The following is a 7,629-nucleotide window of genomic DNA, read 5'->3' on the forward strand; positions in this document are numbered from 1 at the left end:
TGGGACTGGACCCTCTCCCTCTACCCTCTCCCTCCACCCTGGGACTGGACCCTCTCCCTCTACCCTCTCCCTCCACCCTGGGACTGGACCCTCTCCCTCTACCCTCTCCCTCCACCCTGGGACTGGACCCTCTCCCTCTACCCTCTCCCTCCACCCTGGGACTGGACCCTCTCCCTCTACCCTCTCCCTCCACCCTGGGACTGGACCCTCTCCCTCTACCCTCTCCCTCCACCCTGGGACTGGACCCTCTCCCTCTACCCTCTCCCTCCACCCTGGGACTGGACCCTCTCCCTCCACCCTGGGACTGGACCCTCTCCCTCTACCCTCTCCCTCCACCCTGGGACTGGACCCTCTCCCTCTACCCTCTCCCTCCACCCTGGGACTGGACCCTCTCCCTCTACCCTCTCCCTCCACCCTGGGACTGGACCCTCTCCCTCTACCCTCTCCCTCCACCCTGGGACTGGACCCTCTCCCTCTACCCTCTCCCTCCACCCTGGGACTGGACCCTCTCCCTCTACCCTCTCCCTCCACCCTGGGACTGGACCCTCCTCCTCCCTGGGACTGGACCCTCTCCCTCTACCCTCTCCCTCCTCCCTCCATCTTGGGACTGGACCCTTCTCCCTCCATCCTGGGACTGGACCCTCCTCCCTCCCTGGGACTAGATCTCCACCCTCTCCCTCCTCCCTCCATCCTGGGACTGGACCCTCCAGGCGCTCTGTCTCCTGGACCTCTCCTCTCAGAGTTAAGACTGGTTATAAATGCTGATCTGTGAATCCCTCTGTGACAGCTGTTACAAAGGGCTCTATAACTATGAATTGATTTGGTATTTTTAAGTTCCTGTTTCCTCTGTGGAGTGTGATAAAGGATACAGCAAGTGTGTACAGTTCAGATGAAGAGGGTTAGACTGCAAGGAGGTCCCAGGTTGAAATCCTCCTCTGTTCGTTGCTTTGATTTATTAAACAATGACTTGACTAAACAACTCAAATCCATCCAAGATTAGATGTTTTACTTTAATCCATGACAGCTTGCCTTGCCAAAGACCATCCTGAGGCCATGTCAATATTTCAATATGCTGTCAATATTCTGCAATACTCCAGTTAGTTCCACCTGGTTGGGATTCTAATGCTCCTGTCTCCCGGAAGTGGAGGGTTGCCCGTCCCCTGGGGCTGGAGCAGCTAATGGGTCTGAAACACGGTGAGGTCATCCTGGGAGAGCAGGAGGGCTCAGACACGGCAGACTCAGACACATCTACAGGTCTACATCTACAGGTCTGGTCTTACAGGTCTGGTCCTACAGGTCTGGTCCTACAGGTCTGGTCCTACAGGTCTGGTCTTACAGGTCTGGTCCTACAAGTCTGGTCTTACAGGTCTGGTCTTGCAGGTCTGGTGTTACAGGTCTGGTCCTACAGGTCTGGTCCTACAGGTCTGGTGTAGGAGACTATCTGGAAACAGATATGAGGGCATGACAGGGACGTGACTGACAGTCCCCCATCAGAGAGCAGACAGGTTCGTAGCAGCCTGGGCCACAGCAGGATGTATATATAGCAGACCATGTCCTATAGCATGTTATACATATATCAGATACATCTTTCCCCATTATTTGGTCCATCGTGCTACATGGAAGTATGTCTTCATGTGTACACCAGTAGGAAGGGCAGTTTTTCGTACTTGACGTCTGCATTGCTGACATTTAATGATATCAAATAACCCTGACAGATAGTTTTGTGTCCTGAACCACTAAAGAGGCATTATAAGGGACAGATTGATCTGCTGTGGTCTTTGATCCTGGCTGTCTAGGACCCTCTGTGATCTCCTAGCCTGGTCTGACCCCGGCCCTGGTCTGACCCCCAACAGGGGAGCTCTGGATCCGGGGTCAGATGGAGCCTGTCTTTGTTTGGGCTGAGAGAGTGTTCAAATATTGATGGAGAAATAGAAATATTTAGCCTCCTGCTGAATGTTGGCCATCTAAAAGGTTTAATGAGTGTTAGTACTTCCCCATCTCCAGTTTCAGCAGTCTGGGGTGGCCGTGTCTCTGAGCTGTCCTGGCCCCCACATACAGTCTCGTCTCAACCCTGCAGGCTGAAGCAGATCAATAGCCTTTTACAACGCTGGATTGAGTTACGCCAACTGTCAATACAGGAGTACTTTGCGGCGAGGTTGAGTCAAGTTGAAGATTTATAGTTTCAGAGGTGTTCCTGTTTTTAAAGTAGTGCAACCAGGGGTTTGCTTCATGGTGTTGTATCCACGTTCCTCTTCTGCCTCCTTGTATTTTGAACGTTTATGATTAGGTCCCTCTCCAGGTTTCCTCCCAGCCCTGCCTCTGTCTGGGCTGCCAGCCCTGCCTCTTTCTGGGTTCCTAATGTGTCTGAAGCCTGGTCATTGTTTGTGTTCCCACTCACCATGTGGGTCCCATTCAGATGTCAACACAGAACAACCTCCCTGCCTGAAGGCCCCAAGCCTCTGACTGTGCTCTCCTCTCCTAGTCTCCTCCAGAGTCTGTAACTAGCTGCCCTGATGGTGCTCTCCTCTCCTAGTCTCCTCCAGAGTCTGTAACTAGCTGCCCTGCCATACCAGCTGCCCACTTAAACTAGCTGCCCTGCTAAACTAGCTGCCCTTCTATAACTAGCTACCCTTCTATAACTAGCTGTCCTGTGTCTCCAGATCAGCCCCCCTCCGCCCCCCTCCACCCCCCAGGCCCCCCCAGGCCCCCCCAGGCCCCCCCCAGGCGCCCCCCAGGGCTCCCAGTAATGTAGTGTGCTTATCTCAGATCAATAGGTTCACATCCCTCTGGGCCGGGGGTGTTTGCAGCAGCACTCCTGATGTCCTTCGATCTGTGTCTGTACTAGAGAAGTCTGTTTGGGCCACCCCTGACTACTGCTCCAGGAGTGTGAGTACTCCAGGTTAGATGACCGTGTGGTTGATAGGGTTAGCTCACTACTAGAGGGCAAGAAGAGGCCCTGTGTGTGTGTGTGTGTGTGCTTGTTTTAGTGATCTGCCAGCTCTGGGAGAACTAAGTACAATATGTGTTCACATCCGTGTCACGCTGTTCATCCACCCTTGCCAGGCGGAGGTCGAGGTTGGCTCCTGCACCTTTTGAAGTTGTTTTGTCTATTTTTGCATTTCAAGGGCAGACTGAGAAACGCAGGAGTGGGTTTTATATCTAACAGACTCTAAACATTAACAGAGGTTAGTCGAAGCAATCCTGAAACATTCAAATGAAGCAAACATGTCAGTCTTACAGTATGTGTGGCGTTTGAAAGATTAAAACTCTGTCAGTCTCTTCCTGCTGATGTGTTGTTATATCTGTTGGGATCTGAATTGCTTTAAGCGTCGCAGACTCCGTTCAACTGAAAGGACACACTGAAAGAGCTCAAATGGTGACAGCAGAATATTTCAGACACGGAAAACACTCTCTTTGTCAGCGCACGGCGCAAAGAGCTCACAAACAGCCCATTTAGCGATTATGTCCTCTCAGTCGCAAATAGACACACACAATAAAAGTGAGCATTTCTCAAGAAAAAAGGGTCTCTGAGAGAGAGAAGAGGAGAGAGGGACAGGTGGGGAGAGAGGGATGGAGAGAGGGATGGAGTGGGTTGGTGGGGGGTGATTGGAAGCAGGATGGGTCACACTGGTCCCAGCGGATAGAGAAAAATAGTGGAAAACATCCGTAATTTTCACCGCAGGACTCCGTGTAATTGAGTCATTTAAAATACAGATACAGAGCTGAATCAAAGCAAAGAGCTGGGAAAAGAGGGGGGGGGCAGAGGTGGCTGAAAAGAAAAAAGCATGGAATAAAAGCTGGAGGTAAGAGTGTGGGTCTCCTGCTACTGGAGAAAGACTGTCTGTCATCTTCTTTTCATCTGTCAATCTCTTGTTGTGGAGCAGGAAGTGGCCAGCCAGGGCTCTTTGTCTCTCCTCGTGGTGTTTCCTCAGACATGAGACGGCAGCAAGTCTGCCTCAGACGCTTTTTTCCTCCTCTTGTTTCTCTTGTGTTTGCCATTGTCTGGAGATCTCTGATGGTTGCTTTACAAACACAGGGAAAGGTATTATCATCTGGCTTTGAGGTTCTATGACATAGACTCCTTGAGTCACTGGCTCTCTCCATTGACAATTGTTTCTGTTTGAATGAAAGCTGTAGTGAGATAGGGGCCCTGAATGAAACCGTACCCTCGTATGAATCCTGCTATGAGAATGCTGCTATGAGAATCCTGCTATGAGAATGTCACATCGATACCTGCAGGAGCTGCTGCAGTTATAAAGCAATTACAGTTTCATACAGCCCACTCTGCGGGAGGAGTGGTTAAATGGATGAATATTCTTTCTCATGATTGTGTTTAACTTTGGCATTTAATTACACACAATTCAAGCTGTATGAATGCCACGTTTCCTATAAAAGAGATAGTTGATTACTGAGGCTGACTATTGTGAAATACACTAACTCTCAAGTGTGTGTCTGTGTGTGTGTGTGTGTGTGTGCCTCCCTGAATGTCTGAATGTCTCCTGCACAGCAGCTAGAACACTGACTAAATGTAAAAATGTAAATGTAATACGTATGGTTCATGGTCACATGTATGTTCTCTAATGGAGAGGTGCTTGAGTTCTGCCCATCTGTTGTCCTCTCCCCCATCTTCTCAGATCTGGTTTATACACCTCCCAGGATGATGAACCTCTGTACACACACCACACACACACACACCCTCACTGGAAATTGACCAAATAAAATGTTCATAAAACATTTTAAAAATCTGACATTGACAGTATCCCAAAAATGGACAAGACTTCATATACTTGTTAAACCTCTTCGTTAACCCCCCCTTCCTCACACACACACTCACACACACACTCACACACACACTCACACACACACTCACACACTCACACACACAGTACAGTGTAATTGAACAGCTTCAAACAAACACAGGTCCCCTCTCACCCACCCCTCCATCATCCCTCTATCATCCCTCTATCATCCCCTCTCACTCACCCCTCCATCACCCCTCCATCATCCCTCTATCATCCCCTCCATCATCCCTCTATCATCCCTCTATCATCCCCTCTCACTCACCCCTCCATCACCCCTCCATCATCCCTCTATCATCCCCTCCATCATCCCTCTATCATCCCCTTCATCATCCCTACATCATCCCTCTATCATCCCCTCTCACCCACCCCTCCATCATCCCTCTATCATCCCCTCTCACCCACCCCTCCATCATCCCTCTATCATCCCCTCTCACCCACCCCTCCATCATCCCTCTATCATCCCCTCTCACTCACCCCTCCATCATCCCTCTATCATCCCCTCTCACTCACCCCTCCATCATCCCTCTATCATCCCCTCTCACCCACCCCTCCATCATCCCTCTATCATCCCCTCTCACTCACCCCTCCATCATCCCTCTATCATCCCCTCTCACTCACCCCTCCATCATCCCTCTATTATCCCCTCTCACTCACCCCTCCATCATCCCTCTATCATCCCCTCTCACTCACCCCTCCATCATCCCTCTATCATCCCCTCTCACTCACCCCTCCATCATCCCCTTATCATCCCCTCTCACTCACCCCTCCATCATCCCTCTATCATCCCCTCTCACCCACCCCTCTATAATCCCTCTATCATCCCCTCTCACTCACCCCTCCATCATCCCTCTATCATCCCCTCTCACTCACCCCTTCATCATCCCTCTATCATCCCCTCTCACCCACCCCTTCATCATCCCTCTATCATCCCCTCTCACTCACCCCTCCATCATCCCTTTATCATCCCCTCTCACTCACCCCTCCATCATCCCTCTATCATCCCCTCTCACTCACCCCTTCATCATCCCTCTATCATCCCCTCTCACCCACCCCTCCATCATCCCTCTATCATCCCCTCTCACTCACCCCTCCATCATCCCTCTATCATCCCCTCTCACTCACCCCTCCATCATCCCTCTATCATCCCCTCTCACTCACCCCTCCATCATCCCTCTATCATCCCCTCACTCACCCCTCTATCATCCCTCTATCATCCCCTCTCACTCACCCCTCCATCATCCCTATATCATCCCCTCTCACCCACCCCTCCATCATCCCTCTATCATCCCCTCTCACTCACCCCTCCATCATCCCCTCTCACTCACCCCTCCATCATCCCTCTATCATCCCCTCTCACTTACCCCTCCATCATCCCTCTATCATCCCCTCTCACTCACCCCTCTATCATCCCTCTATCATCCCCTCTCACTCACCCCTCTATATCCCTCTATCATCCCTTCTCGCTCACCCCTCTATCATCCCTTCTCGCTCACCCCTCTATCATCCCTCTATTATCCCCTCTCATCCTGCTGTGTGGCTGTGCTCCTCCTGCTCTGGCTGGGCCAGGCCGCGGTGCTGCAGGGGATAGAGAGGGGGAAAGGGAGACTACTTTAATGACGGTGTGAATGCCTGACTGACTCTTTGATGCCAGAATTTTACCAGGGTCTCCCGCCCTCTAAGTGTGCTTTGGCAGCACATGGTAGCAATAGCACGGACGGATCAAACTTCACTCATGCTACGTTGGAGATTTTCATTTAGAAGTGTCATTCAGTCTGAGGATATGGTAATGAAGACCCCCTCTTCTTCACCCGTACTTAATTTCTCTCTTTTCTTTTTTGAAGGTGATAAAACGCTCTCGGGCTGACTGGCTGACGGAACGGGAAAATAGATATGTGAGCCGCTGCTGCCCTGGGGAAGTCTGTCTGCCCACCAGACCTGTGTGTGTGTATGAGAGTGAGAGTGGGAGTCAGTGTGTGTGTCAGTGTGTGTGTGTCAGTGTGTGAGTGAGAGTGCGAGTCAGTGTGTGTGTGTGAGAGAGATAGTGTGAGTCAGTGTGTGTGTGTGAGAGAGTGAGAGTGTGTGAGTGAGAATGTGTGTGAGAATGTGTGTGTTCATGCAGGTGGATTCAGGAGGTTAAACACACTGTTCACTGTAGAGCACACAACACACAGGCCTGTAGAGCACACAACACACACTCACTGTAGAGAACACAACACACACTCACTGTAGAGAACACAACACACACTCACTGTAGAGCACACAACACACACTCACTGTAGAGCACACAACACACACTCACTGTAGAGAACACAACACACACTCACTGTAGAGAACACAACACACACTCACTGTAGAGAACACAACACACACTCACTGTAGAGAACACAACACACACTCACTGTAGAGAACACAACACACAGGCCCGTAGAGAACACAACCCCCTGTTCACTGTAGAGAACACAAACACACTGTTCACATTTGAAAGAAACAGACACTTTGTTTGAATGGCAAGGTGAAGCCAGGTCCTGAATATTTCTACTTGAATGTTTCTTTTTTCATATGTTTTTTTTTATTAACCCTATTTTGTTTAAATCGTGGTTTGTCATATTCTCATGGCTTGGGTGCAATTTTAGAGGAAGGAAACTGTTTTGCATAAACAGTCTAGAAATTTGCAGCAATTTTACTCTCCTCTATTCAGAACGTTTTCCAGATGTGCAACAATAGATGCTTCCACATGTGCTGAGAGGAGGAAATTCAATATTTCTATATTTTTGTCTTTCCAATCTGCAACTGTTTTAGTTTGACCACATTGGTTCCCCTATTGTAT

The sequence above is a fragment of the Hypomesus transpacificus genome, unplaced genomic scaffold (assembly GCF_021917145.1).
Source record: "Hypomesus transpacificus isolate Combined female unplaced genomic scaffold, fHypTra1 scaffold_133, whole genome shotgun sequence".
Lineage (NCBI taxonomy): Eukaryota > Metazoa > Chordata > Actinopteri > Osmeriformes > Osmeridae > Hypomesus > Hypomesus transpacificus.